Consider the following 17,394-nt stretch of genomic DNA (forward strand, 5'->3'; position numbering starts at 1 on the left):
AGACCGGTGTGGGTTCGGGAAACTTAGGTACGAGCCGAGAAGGCTAGCTCCTTTCCGGAGAAAGGTTACTAGGCACCCCGACATCGCCCGGTTATGAACCACCGGCCTCCTACTCAGCATGTTAGGCGATAACGGACTAATCGTATACTTCTTTAAGTTTAAAATTCATTGTAGATACCCATTTTGTCCGAGGTAAATTTTTATTTTTCTTTTAATTTTTATAGTTCTAATCGATTTATTTGTAAATGCTTACATTGTAGATATTTTGCTCAATACATTGATATTTGTTGAAAAATTGGTAATTATATCATGTATGATGTATTTGAGTTTGCTGTATTTTGATTTTATGGGCTTGTTGGAATGGATTTTGTAGACTGGACCTTATACTTTTGGGCCATTAACTGTAATTCTGGAATTGCCAATAAACTTCTACTTTTATCTTGTTTTTATTTTATCTACTTTCTCATTTTATTTTAATTCTAAAAATAGGTTAATTCAATGTTTAAAATGCTAAATAATAATTAGTACGTTGGTTTTATTATCATTAAATTAATCACTTCACTAAGAATTTACGACCTAACAATTGTTAGTATATTATAACTAAACAATGTAGTCAAATAAAATAAAATCCATATTTAACTAAAAAAATAACATTCCTTTAATTAATAATGAACACCATAACTTAATTGATTAAACCTTTATTACATAAACATTTAATCAATTATAAAGATTATAAATATAATTTCACTTTCTTTTGCAGTAATACAAATACAATATACTACTTAGCCAACAAGTTCTGTTGTTTTTCTATAAATAGAGAGGCAAAACAGACAGAAAAGGGGCAAGCAGGGATTCTCCATCTTCAACGTCCTTTCTTCGTCTCTTTCTTCAACAAGGTTTGAGTTCTGGTTCGTTTTTCTTTATAATCTTTGTTTTCTTCTCTCCTTCACATTTTCTTCTTCTTAAACTGTCTTATCTCCTCCATTTTCATCCTTTTCTTCTTCTTAATATTTTTTTCAGATCTGGTTCTGTTTTTATTTTCTTCGTATGCAACCTTTTGTTCTACTTCATCTTTAATTCCTCTTCTTCTTTTATTCCTCTTTCAAGCCAGGTTCTGGTTTAGACTCTCAAGGCCAGGTTCTGGTTTTGAGTTTGTCCATCTTTAATCTATCTCCAAGCCAGGTTTTTTTAGTAGAATTTCTATTTACCATTCTTAAATTTTCCTCTTTTCTTTCTCTTAAGCTGTCTTCAAACCAAGATATGGTTTTCAAGAGGAGTTCTATAAAAAAACAGAGCACCCTTCTTCCCTCTTGAAGTTCCCTTTTGCACCCATTATATCCTCATTGAACTCCACCCTCCTGTAAAAAATAAATCAATACCATCCCAAAATAAACCACAGCAAATACAATCACACAAAAAAGGAAGCTTCTACGCAAATACAGAAGCAAAAGCAAACTTGATCCCTCTCAATGGCTACCTTCCACACAATAAAAACTCAATTTTTGAAACCAAAAATCATCCATTTATCTACTCTATGCTGAGAATTAGAAAACAGAGCACAAAAAAATCGAAAATGTTAACAGAGAAAGAACAGAAATTCCAGAAGAAATTAGGAAGAAACAAGTGATAATAACCCCAATAGAATCGGACGAGCCAAACGGAAACTAGAGGAAGAAGCTTACCTCTGGCACGATTTAAACGATACGATGAGAAGCAGGATCCTCGCCGTGTAACTGAAAACGGCACCGTGATGAGGCGCAGATCGGAATGACAAACAGGAGTAGGCGGAGGTCGAGAAGCTGCCAGCGACTGCCATGGGATCTATCTTCGAATATCGAAAAAAAAGAGAAAGAAGTGAGAAGGAGAGTGGTGGCTGGGGCAAAGTATCATCGGAAGCCATAGCGGCTATGGGAGCTCTGATCTTCAGTTTTTGAGAGAAGAGAAGAGAAAGAAAAGGACGAAGAGAAATGGAGAGGCTAGAAAGTGATTAGGGTTAATCCTAATCCTAAAAAGAGGGTTTTTAATCCAAATTTTAACATGAGCCATTGATCAAGATTAATTCCTGATTTAAAGAGCTGGGCTAAATTCAAGGCCCGTTTCACCTTCCTCATTAATGGACCAGACCAGGTATGTATTCCAAGCCCAACTTGTTTTGTTCATTTGCGCCTGCATACACTTTTGTTAATTAGTTTAGTTTAAATCTTTGTCTAAATTACTATTTTTTGTACTATGTGGATGTAACATAATTTTATTGATTAGTTAGACTCTTCATTAGTTAAGATTTAATTTTATTAGCTTAATGTTTATTACTTTAAGCTTCGATTCGATTAATGTAGTTCAATTTAATAGTTTTGCATATTAATTATCCCTTCCGATAATTACCGGCTCAATCCACACGCCTATATTCTAGGGGTATGAAATCGGTTTAGAGATAAAAATTAATTAAGATGAAACGACTTAATTCGTACGCCTATGTCATAGGGGTATAAAATCGGTCCAAACAAATCGGCTCAAACCATACACCTATGTTCTACGGGTATGAAATCGGTTTAGAGATAAAAATTAATTAAAATGAAATGACCTAATTCGTACGTCTATATCATAGGGGTATAAAATCGGTCAAATAAATTTGATTAAAATAAAACGGCTCAATCCTTACGTCTATGTTTTAGGGGCATGACGATAGCCGAAATAAATTAATTAATAAACAATCGGCCTAATTCATACGTGTATGTTATAGGAGTATGAAATCGGTCACAACAAGATTAATCAAGCCGCTCCACTTATGCGCTTATATCATAAGGAAAAGATATAATAATAGTTGATTACACAAATAGTTAACACAAAAATCACCTCTTTTAGTACCAATATTTGGGCGGGGTAGGGTGATTAATCAAGTTTTTCTTCCCTACACGTAACCGACAAACGAACCTAAAACCTCAATTTCGCAGACCCCCTTATCCGTAGAAATTCAATCATTTCCGGTGTTCAATCACGCCTTAATTCTGATTGGTGGCGACTTTAAAAAATAGTTTTAATTAGGAAAAACTATTAATCGATTTAGCTTCCGGCGTTCGTGCTCGAAAAATTCGGTAGCGACATTCATTTGAAACCTTTTCTTTCTCGTTTTGGAAACCGTTTTGAGCATATATTATGGAAAAGCCACTTTAGTAAAGAATCACCCATTTACATCAGTTTAATATTCATACAAAGAGAGGGGGGAAGAAAGAAGTGATTTAGTTACAACGTGATTTACATGTCGTGTTGCGTGTTAATTCTATGCTAACTTATTTCCCCAAAACGAATTTATTTTCATGGTTCGTACCTTAATCGCCGTTGGAACGATTTAGGTGCGTTTTAAAACCCCGTTTGATGAAGTTCACCCGAATTGCCGTTGGAACGACTCGAGTGTTTGAAAGCGTTTGAGATAAAAACCTTTGGTAAGAAAACGTGGTTAAACATACAAGTCAATTTTATTTTGTACAAATCATTTAAGAAAACGATTCAAAACTTCATTATTTACAATGAAAACGATTTTAATTACAAGGTTCGCTTAATCCGTCGTTGGAACGGACTAAGGTTTTAAAGCGTGGTGTTTTGGGAAACGATTTTGAAATGTCAAGAAAACACTATTTATTTACATTAGGAACTTCTAAAAACTCATTAGTTTAAATAATTAAATTGAAAACTCTTTTTGTGATTTATTTTCCCCTTTTTCCTTAGTGGATTCTCTACTTGTTATAATTACAATAATAAATATATTTAAACCAAAATTCACCCCCAAATAAAGCCCATTTGAAACATGGACTCCTAAATGGCCCAAAAGAATAAAGAAAATAATATAAGCATATATATATACATTTTAATCCAAAAAGGAAATATGAAATAAAAGTTAATGAAAAGAGACTATATAATACATATATGAAAATACTAAATATAATATATTTATACTTTAAACATGTGAAAATAGTAAATAAAACTCCTAGATAAGAAAATAACATTTGTCACCAAAATAGTTTTATTTAATAATAACTAATATAGCCCAAATATCCCAAAACTATATATATACATAACTAATGTAATTTTAAATGTCAAAAATAATATATATTTATCCACTAATAAATCACTCCCAAAACCCCAAGTAAATATTCTTTTAAAATGAGATTAATTACCATTTAAGTAAAGGAAGAAGAAAAGAAAGGATATATATACATATACTTATGTTTAAAAATAAAATAAAAAATGATATACAAACATCCTAAATAATTATATATACCAAATGTCTAAAAAAATAATTTGAAAACATATATTACATAACTATACATATATATATAAAGGATCAAAAGCTCAAAAGTTGAGAAAGAGGGACTAAAACAGCATTTTTTACATTCCAGCAGATTTACCGACGGAAAATCCGTCGGTAAACAACAATTAGTGACAGAAATGGCAAATTACAGCAGCACTCCAATTATTTCCAGATTTATTCAAAAGCTTTAAATTAAATCTAATTCAATCGTTTTGGATTTCCGAACTACCAAAAATGGATCATAGTCAATAACGGACGTTCCTAAAACGACGTTTTTATTTTAAAACGTTATTTGGAAATTCTTTAAATTACAACTTATAATTACGTCTTTAATACCCGAACTATCTTTTTATCGGATCACGGTTCGTATTGGGATATCAAAACGAGGTTTTTTATTTTAAAACAAAACCAAATTTTATTCAACACGAGACAAAAATTAAATAAATACGCTAAATTAAATAAAACGTGATAAAATAAATGAATAACTAAATAAATAAAAACTATAACATAAAAATAAATAGAAGAATGAAATAAATTAAATAAAAGAGTCTAGTCCTCGGATAATACCTTAAATTCGGTATCTGACGGTCGAAGCCGATTGATTCCACGAGTCGTGATTTTTCGTTTTTATGTGTTTTTAGTAAAAATTTAACTTTGGGAAAATTTGGATTTTTTTGGGAAAAAAAATATTTTCTCCAAAAAATTGACTTTCTCTCTCTAAAAATGTTTAGAGTGAGAAAGCTCCAAAGAATCTCATTTCCTCTAATCCATGGGGATCCGTGCCTTTTATAGGCAAACGGGTCCCCGGACAAATGGGCGACGCCCGAGTAAAATCGGGCGTCGCCCAAGGGGGTTGGGCGGCCACCCAAAGCATGTTGGGCGGCCGCCCAACGCGAGGTTGGGCGTGCGCGCCCAACTGCCGTTGGGCGTCCGTCCGACGCGGTTGGGCGCTCGCCCAACGGCCGCCGGGGCGCGTCTCGCGCCGCCGGGCGTGCACGCCCCCTGCGGCCGTCGAGCTCATGTTCCGCGCCGTCGGGCGTCCACGCGTCGTGACCGCCGAACGTGTGTTCCGCGCTGCCGGGCGCACACGCCCCGTGGCCAACGAGCGCGCGCCTCGCGCTGCCAAGCTCGTGCATTGCTCGGACGTCGAGCGCGTGCTATTTCTGGTTGGATGCGTGCGTCCGACGGGCGTCGAGCGCGCGCTTTGCGTCGTCGAGCGGGTGTCCGACTGTCGTCGAACGCGCGCCGGCCGCCGCTAAGTACTCGCACCATGCCGCTAAGCATTCGCGAGCCATCCAATCAACAACAGCGACCCACCGTAACTTATTTATTTTATTATTTTTTTTCGAAACTTCCGGAATCAATCGCTTCCACCGTCTTGTTTTCAAGTTTTCGTCACAGGTCCTCCGACTCGGTGTCTACAGTTGCCCCTACTTTGCTATTTTGACAGTGATGTGTGTGTTTTGAAAACGTTTTTTTGCTAACGCACACATGCAATGTAAAACATATAAAAAGTAAAAGACACGTAAAGAGTAGGAGGGAGAATACCTGACCTTCGCGCTGCGCGCTTCGGTGTTGTTTGTCGATTCTTTCCAGCCTTGCCTCTGAATCGGCCGTCGGTGGATGTTTTTCTCTCGGAATCTAGCCTACATTGACTATGGGTAAGAATGGCTCAAAAGCAACCTCGGTCGTGGACCGTAGGTAAGATGGCTAAAAAGCTACCTCTGTCGTGAACCGTAGGTAAGATGGCTAAAAAGCTACCTCGGTCGTGAACCGTAGGTAAGATGGCTAAAAAGCTACCTCGGTCGTGAACCGTAGGTAAGATGGCTAAAAAGCTACCTCGGTCGTGAACCGTAGGTAAGATGGCTAAAGAGCTACCTCGGTCGTGAACCGTAGGTAAGATGGCTAAAGAGCTACCTCGGTCGTGAACCGTAGGTAAGATGGCTAAAAAGCTACCTCGGTCGTGAACCGTAGGTAAGATGGCTCAAGGGCAGAAAAGTTCTTTCTAACGATTCTGAATTCTTTTAAAACACCATTGTCTGGAGCTAGTGTCTCGGAGGTTTAACGGGAACGTGTTTTAGTCTGGAATGATATAGACTAATGATTATTTTTCTGTTGACTGTTGTCTGTATTTTGATTGGTGTCATTGTTCTGTAAAAATTGGCTGTTGTCTGGAGTTCATATCTTGACAGTATTGGTTGCTGTCTGGGAGAAATGCAGGCTGAAACAGACTGCAAATCGGAGGTCTGTGCATCTGGTAAATAATTATTTACTTTTTACCTTTATGTCACATCGTACTTTTTTCACTATTTACGGGAATGCCATTCCCTCTTCCTATATAAGGTGGTGGGGTTTCATTTCAACCCCACACCTTCTCTCTCTTCTTTCTCTCTCTAGACTTTGATTTGGATTGTCCTCGGGATGGATTTGGATGAATGCGATGGCACGAGAGGCATGGATGAGGTTTACGTGAACCTGGATAGAGTGGACCCTTTCCACGACCCTGAGACGCATCTGAGCCGGACACGCTGCAACGAGGTAAGTGATTTCTCACTTTTGTTTGTTCAAATGCTAGGCTTTAGTATTCCTATTCGAACATGATTTGCATGCTAACTTTTAGATTGCCTTAGAAGACTTTAGCTGGAAAACATGAATTTCTTCACTTACAAGTAACACTTGTTTGTTTCTGTGTACGAACGCGCGTTATATGCATGTGAGTAGTAACCATGCGAATTCCTGCATGCTAACAGTAAAAATAACGTGAATAGTGCACGTGAATAGTAAAAAACGTGAATAGTGACAACTTAACTAATGCACGTGAATAGTGAAAACTTAACTAATGCATGTGAATAGTAAAACTTAACTAATGCACGTGAATAGTAAAAACGTGAATAGTGCACGTGAATAGTAAAAAAACGTGAATAGTGAAAACTTAACTAATGCACGTGAATAGTGCACGTGAATAGTAAAAAACGTGAATAGTGAAAACTTAACTAATGCACGTGAATAGTAAACTTAACCTATGCTCCTTGTCAATGCGGACGGGAGTGGATTAAAGAATTAACTAAACCTTACATGAGCGACCCTAAAGGAGAGACTTTTATAGAAAGTTGGCCCTAATTGACCAGATGTCTCTAGGTTAGATAATGAAAGAATACCTAGTCTTAACGCGTTTTCATCAATCGTACGCTTTGGGAATCGTATTTAAATTTTCCTGTCTTGTTCTTTCTAGTTCATCGAGATTTCCGGGACTACGGCCGAGATTCATTCGTGGTATGCTAGGCTAGGCGCTGTGGCGAGAGCCCGTGTGCGCGAGTTGGGCTTCGAGCCCTTTATTTCAGCGCTGCCCCGCACCAACGGGGTGTGTGATCGTTTTGGCCTACGTGCCTTATGCGAGCGGTGGGTTGACTCGACCCACACCTTCCATCTTTCCTTTGGGGAGATGACCATCTCGCCTAGAGATTTCTCTTTGTTGACGGGGCTGCGGGGGAGCAGCACTCCAGTTCCCTTTCATTTTGACCTGATGCGACCACGGGTTGACCTCGCTAGGCTTGCTGCTTTGATTGGGCCGGGAGTTTGTACAGGCGCCAGATCTACTCCGGCGAAGTTTATTTCTACTGCGAGCCTTTTGAGTCGCCGGGATTTTTGCGAGACGGACGATACTGACTTGGCAGTTCGTAGTTTCTTAGTGTATACTCTGAGCGAGATGATTTTCCGTACCAAGGGCGGAAAGGTACACGCGGGTCTTATTCAGACACTCAGTGATTTGGATACGGCGGCTTCCTATGATTGGGCGGGGGCAGGTCTAGCCTTTCTATATAAATTTTTGGATCTGACTTGCCGGAAGCGCAAGGACTTCGGTGGTTACACCTTTGCCCTGCTGGTACGTGACGCGCCCTTGACTCGCCCATTTTATCTTCTTCGCGCTTTTAACACTTATAATCTTTGTTTTTACCGCAGGTTTGGGCGTATGAGAGGCGGATTCTTCCCAGTCAGTCTCGGCCTCGGCTACGAGTACCGAGGCTCCCCCTCATGACCCGATGGAGAGATTTTGACCTAGGCGCTGAGAGGAGACGGACGGTGGCGCGGCTCCTAGATTGGATTGACTCGCGGACCCTGGGACAGGTAGATGTCGTCTAGTCGTGCTAGATTCTTATTTGAACCGTTCTGACTTTCTCTTTGTGTTTTTTTTTTTTTAGATTAAGTTCAGGTGGGACGACCTCGACTTCGGTCCCAATTACATGTATGTATCTATGATCCAGGAGCAGCAGTGCGTGCTCACCGGCCCCTGCGTGCGGGCATGGTATTTGGGGGACCGAGGCATCACCGGGGTTAGTGACGCACATTGGACACCGGGCGAGATTCCCGTTTCCATGTTCGCGGTGCGGACCATGCCCCTGTCGGTCATCCGTCAGGACTTGACCCGTCGGTTTGTCGGTAGAGAGGTGTGGGTTCATGCCGGGGGCCGTGATCCCTACCTGTCGACTCTGTTGAGCGCGAGGGATGCCCCGACGGTAGCGATGGAGGTGGATCCAGTGGCAGACATATTTTCGAGGGAGGCTGTCGCGGCAGTCTTTGGTCAGGAGGAGGTCCCGGTAAGTGATTCCGCTTTTTACCTTTTATTCATGAGATGGTTAGCGGTATTTATTGTGTTTTTATTTGCAGGAGGGGTCCTGGAGGAACGCTCACCTGTCGGACTTCTTTGACGGTACTCGAGCTCAGACATCCGTAGACGAGCCACCCTACCATGTCGGCGAGTCCTCCAGTGCCGCCCGACCGGAGAGGTCTTCCCTAGGCGTGCCCGTACCGGACTACGGGAGAGATTTTGCCACGGTTTGTTACGATGAGTCCGGGGCAGCTTATGCGGGGGTTGAGGCGGCTCCTTCTATCTTTACCTCGAGGGTCCCATTTGATCCTTCAGACGCTTCTCTGACTACGAGAGAGACCTGTACAGATTATGTGGGACTGTCCGGTTACCTCCGAGACCGCCTCAGCTTGCGTTGCGCCGATCACCTGGTATGTATCCTTACTTTATTTTAGTGTAGTGGAATGCATGCATGTATGTATGATTTCTGTTCTTGCCTATGCTGCTTTTTTTTTTTTTTTTTCTTTTTTTCACATCTGTTTTTCTTCTTTTTTTTGTTCCTTTTTAGAGCGATCTTCACGCCCATGAGCGAAGACGGAGTGAGTCGGTGCGGGAGGCCGATGCCAGGGTTGGCCAGGTGTACCAAGAGCGGAACGACCACTGGTCAGAGGTGATGCGGAGGGAGACTGCTGGACGTCTTGTCGTTGAGGAGAGGGCGCGTGATGAGACGATTGGACGCCTCGCTGCCGAGGAGAGAGCACGAGTTGCTGAGGAGAGGCTCCGAGTTACCGAGGAGACCTTATCTGCGGAGTGGGCATCGCACTTGAGGGAGTTTGAGGCCTACTGGGACTTCCCTCCATATTAGGCTCATTATGTATTGCTTCGTGGTTTTCATTAGAGTTACCCCGATGTATAGCTGATGTATAGGGAGTGGGGTGGATAGTAGGTAGGGTTTTTTTTTTTTGTGAACAGTAAGATAGGAAATGTATAACTCATGATTCATATTACCATACCTTCAGTAGATTGTGATGATTCCAATCATTCTCGTCAAATATATTCATGCCTTTATTTATTTACAAACAACAGAAATACTTAGCCTCTTATACATTGTTTTTGTAACTGCTCAAGTTATAACTATTGTTACCAGGACCCGCCTTTCGGTTTTCGGATCCCGACGATTTTTCTCCTCTCCTTTTACTATCCCGGAATTTTTAAATGAGTGCCCTTTCGGGTTTTCACCCATTGGGATTTCCCTTATTGTTGCATAGGTCGCCCTTTGCGGGTTTTCAACCTATCGGGAATTTTTCTTTCCTTTTCTCTTTTTTTTTACGAAAAGTATTTCTTAAGCCTATCCAGATTGGTAGGTTCGGAGAATTCCATGCCGTCCATGGTAGTTAACTTCACCGCTCCTTTACTTAGTATCTTCTTCACGACGAATGGCCCTTCCCAGTTAGGTTTAAACTTGCCCCTAGGGTCGGTGTGCGTCACACGAATCTATTTCAGCACCAAATCTCCTTCTTTGATAGGACTGGTCTTGACCTTTTTATTGAAAGCTCGAGCCATCCTTCTTTGATATAACTGTACATGGTAAAGGGCTTCCATCCTTTTCTCGTCAACCAAAGCCAACTGCTCATATCGCTTCTTCACCCATTCCGTCTCGGGGATTTCTGCTTCCATTGCGATTCTCAACGATCGCTTTTCGATCTCAATCGGCAGGACTGCTTCTATTCCGTATACCAAGGAGAATGGCGTTGCCCCAGTCGAGGTTCTGACTGTCGTGCGATAAGCCCATAATGCGAGTGGGAGCTGCTCATGCCAATTCCGATGTGATTCCACCGTTTTTACGAGAATCCTCTTAAGATTCTTATTAGCTGCTTCTACTGCCCCATTAGCTTGTGGACGGTACGGAGAAGATCTGTGATGTTCAATGCCATATTCTCGGAAGAGACTTCTTACTTCCCCCTGAAACTGGACCCCATTATCCGTGATCATGTGATGAGGCACTCCGAACCTGGTGACCAAGTGTTTCTCAATGAACTTTCTCATCTGCTTGGATCCCAATTTGCTAAACGACTCTGCCTCTACCCACTTGGTGAAATAATCGATGGCGACTGCAATAAACTTGTGCCCGTTTGAAGCATTAGGCCTTACCTCACCAATGATGTCAATGCCCCAAGCCGCGAATGGCCAAATAGGTGCTAACACATGTAATTCCATGGCTGGAAGATGACTACAATCGCCGTGGATTTGACAATCGTGGCATTTCTTCGCATACTCGCTACAATCTCTTTCCATGGTGAGCCAATAGAAGCCTTGTCTGATGATTTTCTTGGCTAACACTGCTCCTCCCATATGGGCCCCGCAAATTCCCGAGTGTACTGATTCCATTGCTTCTCGGGCTTCTCCCGCATCCAAGCACCTTAGTTGTAACCCATCGATGTGCCTTTTGTAAAGTAAGTCGTTGTGGATGACGAACTGCCGAGCTAACCTTCTAATCACAGCTTGATCCCTCGGTTCTGACTCTGCCGGATATGTTCCATGCTTCATGAAGTTCACGATATCGAAATACCACGGTTTTTCATCTGCCCCTAACAGCATTACGTCTTCGTAGCATGGTTTGTGAGATCTCCTCAATACCAACGGTTTCGAGGCAAGGTTCCGGGGGTTGTCCCAAACTAACACCAAAGTGGCCAAAGCATCCGCCGCCTGGTTCTGTGCTCGAGGAATATGATAGAAACGACATTCCTTGAATCTTTGTGCCAACCCTTCTAGCTGATCTAGATATAGACGTAGCCTTTCTTCCCTTACTTCCCAGTTTCCTTGTGCCTGTTCGATGATCAACTTTGAGTCACCCCAAATTTCGACGTACCATGCTCCTAGTGCCGCTAAAGACTCTAAACCATAAATGCACGCTTCATATTCGGCCATATTATTGGTAAGAGGGAACGACAACTTCTTGGCCATCGGGATCCTTTCTCCATCTGGTGAGATAAGTAGTACTCCAACTCCGGCTCCATTCGAATTAACTGCTCCATCAAAGAACATTTTCCACGGTATAACTTCTATTGCGTTCAAGTGTTCATCGGGGAAATCATAGCTTATCTCTTCCTCTTCTATATTCAGAGGTTGGTTGGCCAGAAACTCTGCCACGGCCCTCCCTTTGATAACCTTCTTCGTCACATATTCAATGTCAAACTCGGATAAAAGTAGTAACCATCGGGCTAGTTTCCCTGTCAAAGACGGAGTTCGGTACAGATACTTTACGGGGTCCATCCGAGAAATAATAATCACTTTATATGATTGAAAATAGTGTCGTAGTTTCTTTGTTAGCCATACTACTGCCATGCACGTCTTTTCGATCATGTTGTACCTGAGCTCGTACTCCATGAACTTTTTACTCAGATAATACACCGCGTGCTCAACACCGGTGTCTCCCTCTTGGGCCAGCATTGCCCCAATGGATCGCTCCTCGATTGCCACATAGAGGAGCAGCGGTTTTCCCAGTTTAGGCGGTCTCAGAATTGGCGGATTAGATAAGTAATCTCGGACCTTCTCTAAGGCCTGCTGACACTTATCATTCCAAATCGTGGGTTGATCTTTCCTTAACAACTTAAAGATTGTCTCGCAGATTGCGATGAGTCTTGCTATGAACCGGCTGATATACTGAACCTGCCCCAGAAACCCTCTCACTTCTTTCTCATTCTTTGGTGCCGGCATTTCTCGTATGGCCTTCACTTTGTCAGGATCTACCTCAATCCCCTTGTTTCCGATTATATAGCCTAAGATTTCCCCGATGAAACGCCGAAGAAGCACTTCTTCGGGTTTAACCTTAGTTTGAATTCTGCAATTCGGGCCAAAAACTTCTCGAGTGCAGCAAAGTGCCCCTCTCTCGTCTCTGATTTGACCATCATGTCATCCACATAAACTTCCACCTCCTTGTGTATCATATCATGGAACAATGCTGTAGCCATTCGCTGGTAAGTTGCCCCGGCATTCTTCAAACCAAACGGCATTACCCTGTAGCAGTATGTTCCCCACTCAGTTGTGAACGAGGTTTTTGCTTTGTGTTTTTCGGCCATCTGAACTTGCATGTAGCCCATGAAACCGTCCACATTCGTGTGTAAGACGCTCGATGCTGCACTGCCGATCAACACGTCAATATGAGGCAACGTGAATTCATCCTTGGGGCATGCCTTGTTAAGGTCTCGATAATCGACGCATATTCTTACTTTGCCGTCCTTCTTTGCGATGGGCACCACATTTGCGACCCAAGGGGGATAGTCGATTACTTCGATGAACCCTGCTTCTAACTGCTTCTTCACTTCCTCTCTGATCTTATCTGCCCATTCCGGTCTCATGCGTTGGAGCTTCTGCTTTACGGGCCTCGCCTCGGGATATGTTGGAATACGGTGAGTTACGATTGATTGATCAATTCCAGGCATGTCTTCGTATGTCCAAGCAAACACTATTTCGTATTTTTTAATTATTCTCTCGAATTCTTTCCTCTCTTCAATAGTTAATTCTTGAGCAATTTGTATAAGTTTAGGATTTTCATCCGTGCCAAGATTGAAACTTGACATTTCTATTGCATTGATTTCAAATGTAGGCATGTTATATGAATGAGAATGCATGGAATGATCACGATCAACATCAAGCAAGTAAGCAAAATCAAAATTCATTTCATTGATAGTATTGGCGAGTACATCATCTGATTCAAATAAAGCCGTAATACAATTTTCATCATCGAGGTCCTCGGGTTTCTCATAAGCTTTGGAGGTACTAGGCTCATTCACCGCTCCTGCAGTTGCTTCAATAGTGATGACTTGCTCCTCAGCATTCAATTCTAGCATCATAATCTCCTCGACAAAGCAGCTCGCCTTTCCTTTGCCCCAGTCGGCAACATCATTGAAGATTTCGAACCCTGGCAGAATCTTTCCTTCGGTGCTAGTCCATGACTCGGGAGTCCCCGAATAAACCTTTCCGTGCCCCTCGTTCACAAAATACTTCCTTAGGCCCACCTTTCCTTCACAACTTGCGTTGGACGGACCTCCCTGTTCATATCCTAAACCCCTTCGGGTTTTCTGACTCTTGAAATCCGGAAATTCTGGCAACCCTTGATGGTGTGCTCCCAAGCCCATACCGGGGATGAAACCCCCTTTCATCATTTTCACCACATCGGAGGTCATGCTAGACTCGTAAATCCCAGAAACTTGGAATCCGGAGAAAAGTTGAGGCTCAATTCCCAATGCTACCACCGAGCTCAATTTCTCAGCTCTAATTGTCACTATCTCCTCCCCGAAGGGGAATTTGATCATTTGATGGAGCGTGGAGGGCACACCTCTCAACTTATGGAACCATGGGCGTCCCAATAATACGGCAAAGGTTACCGGGATATCCAACACTGTGAACTCAGTTTCTTCTTCATGCGGTCCCACTTTCAACTTGGCCTTGAAGACTCCTTCAATATGCCTACGGCTGTCATCGTATGCTCTAATCACAGTTTCAGAGGCTGTCAAATCTCCTCTCTCAACTCCTAACTTCGACAAGAGTTTCAACGGACAAACATTAATAGCCGATCCATCATCGACCATCACACAGCTAGTCTTCTTCCCGTTGATTTCCGCTCGGATGTACAAAGGCTTATTGTGAGCCTTCCCTTCTTCTGGGAGATCCTCGTCGGTAAACGTGATTTCAGTTTTCTTTCGAGCCATAATTGCCCCTACTAGCGCTGCCGGCTCAGTATCGGTGGAAATAACCAAATTCTGCCGCTCTTTCATCAGGTTTTCATGATGGTACTTGGAATGGCATAAAACTTCCCACACCGTGGATTTAGCTTGCGTCTTCTTCAACTGCTCGAGAACTTGGTCGTCGGGCTTAGGAGCCGACCCTTCCCCTATCTCAGTCTCTACCATAGGTGCCTTTCCCTCGGCCACCCGACCGGATCTTGTCATTACGGCAATTTCCGGCTCATCGTCCGATTCGTCCCAAATGTTAATAGGAATCCTCCGATTGGCATCTTCCTCGTCCGAAGAACTCTCCCAAATGTCCACAATCATTAAATCCATGACGTGAGGAACGTTTGGATTCAAATAAAAGGGATCTGCTGATCCATACAACGCCCAGCCTATCAAATCGTCGTAATCTCGAAGGGACACTCTGCTCATCCTTCTTGCTGCCAACGGAATAGCACCTCGTTGTATGCACATAAGCTGCACCTTATCACTCATTGTTTCGTGACACTGTTCATACCAGTGCCTCCACCTCCTAGCATAATCCACGAATGGTTCCTCAGGGAATTGCCTGATCCTATCCAGATCTTCCAGGGATCCCGTCCATGGAACATACATCTCGTATCTTGCCACAAAGGCACTCCTAAGTGGTACCCAATGACCCATTTCCTCCTCCGATAGGCCTTGATGCCACAAAAAGGCTTCTCTCATTAAGGTTTCCGGAAAATGTTCATGTAATTCACACTGCGGGAATCCGGCGTCATACATATGATTGCGGAATAACCTCGCATGCTCAACAGGATCCTGGTATCCACCATACCTAGGCATCGCTAACACCGCATCAGGTGTTTGGTAAGACGGGGAATCCGGGGTTTGCTCTGCCAGCATCCATACTGTGTACTCCTTGATAAATCTTTTCATCATTTCCGCCCAATCGGTCTTAACATACATTGGCAACGACATGTACCACATTAATGGTTCACCCATCAACGAATTACAAAACAAGCTAGTGATCTCTTCCTCTTTAAAACCCAAGGGCGCCATGGCCGATAAGTAGAAGTGAAGGTGCTTCATAGGGTCCTTGTTGCCATTATACTTACTGACCCTCGGTAGCGGACGCTTGATGGGTCCGATCTGCATCGCAAAGCGCTCTGCAGTCATGTCCTCAGCTCTTTGATACTTTTTTAGAAATAGATCTGACAATTGATCCCAATCATACTTGCAAGAGTCGGGTAATGAGTGAAACCACCCCAAAGGCTCGCCTATCAGCAAATGGTGGAACCACTGAGCAATCTCATCCACCCCGAAAGATTCAACAAACATATCGCGCATATATTCACGCAAGTGCACCTCGGGATTTCCCCCTCCACTAAACAGACCCAAATTAGGCACAATAGTTCGAGACGACCCTTCTCCGGTCTCTTCGGCACTATCTTCATCATACGGTGCTCCACCATCCAATCCCTCTTCCATCGGTTCATCCTCTTGTTCCTCGCCAAGGAAGGACATATATAGACCATTTCCTATATTGTTCCTTTCGTCGGAATCCAGCAACTCCTCTACGTTCTCCTCGAAGGATTCCATCACTACGCATTCTGTCAAACCAACTCCGATCATGCTCACCCTATGATTAGGCAATGGATTACGCCTAGTGGAAGGGTTTGCTGATGAAGGATCAACTATCTTTTTCTCCTCGATTAAATCCTGGATTTCGTGTTTCAGCCTCTCACAATTCTCAATTGTATGCCCATGACTGCTGTGGAACTCACAATACCCTCTAGCCTGTATCTGCGGAGTAGGTGGAGCTTTGTTATAAGGGGTAAGGGCTTTCAATAGTCCTTTCTTCTGCAAACGTTCGAAAACCTTTACGTAAGTCTGATCAAATTTGGCGAACCGCCTCTTTTCGATAGCATTAAGATCAAGCACTTTCACTGCTGCAGATTCTGCACTCGCACTCGGCCCTCCAGCACTATACCCAGACTTCGTCCATTTAGTGTATGCTTTCTTCGGCTCTCCATCCCCCTCGACTGTCAAGGCACAACTATACATTTGATTGAAAAACGACATATACCGCAACTCATTCTTGCCAACCACCATTCGAATCTGATCTTGCTCAAGCGGCTTCTGTTTCATGACCGCGGCCTTAGCCCTCCATCTTTTCACAAAATCGGAAAAAGATTCCCCAGTCTGTTGCTTAGTGCTCTCAAGTTCCTTTAAAGTGACCTCAAGCATGGTGTTGAAGCTATATTGAGCGATGAATGACTTCGCTAATTCCTTCCAATCCCTCTTCGTCACCATTGGTAATGCATGAAACCATGTGAGGGCAGCCCCCTCAAGATAAGTGTTAAACATCCCTAGGACTTGATCCTCAGTAAGGATCGTGTGCTTCATTACAGCGACATACTGATTCATGTGGGCAGTGGGATCCCCAGTTCCATCGAACTTTTTCATGTCAGGGAGCCGGAATTTCAAAGGCAAAGCCGTTGCCAATAAACAATTCTTCAAGTTATAAAAGTCCTGACTCCCGGAACTTCCCCCACGTAGATCCTGCACCTCCTGCATGATGTGTTGCTTCCACTCCTCTTCCTTAGCTTTCTCTTTCTCAAGCTGCTTCCAGATATAATCTTGATAGTCATCCTCATTCCCAAAGCGAGGTCCATCATTCACCTCATTCTCAGCGTGTTTACTGCCATTTTTATCCTCTCTCATGGCCAGCTTAGCTAACTGGGCTGCTATCACCGCTAACTGCTCATTAATGTTGTTCACAGAGTTTT

Source organism: Euphorbia lathyris, chromosome 1, assembly GCF_963576675.1.
Source record: "Euphorbia lathyris chromosome 1, ddEupLath1.1, whole genome shotgun sequence".
Classification (NCBI taxonomy): domain Eukaryota; kingdom Viridiplantae; phylum Streptophyta; class Magnoliopsida; order Malpighiales; family Euphorbiaceae; genus Euphorbia; species Euphorbia lathyris.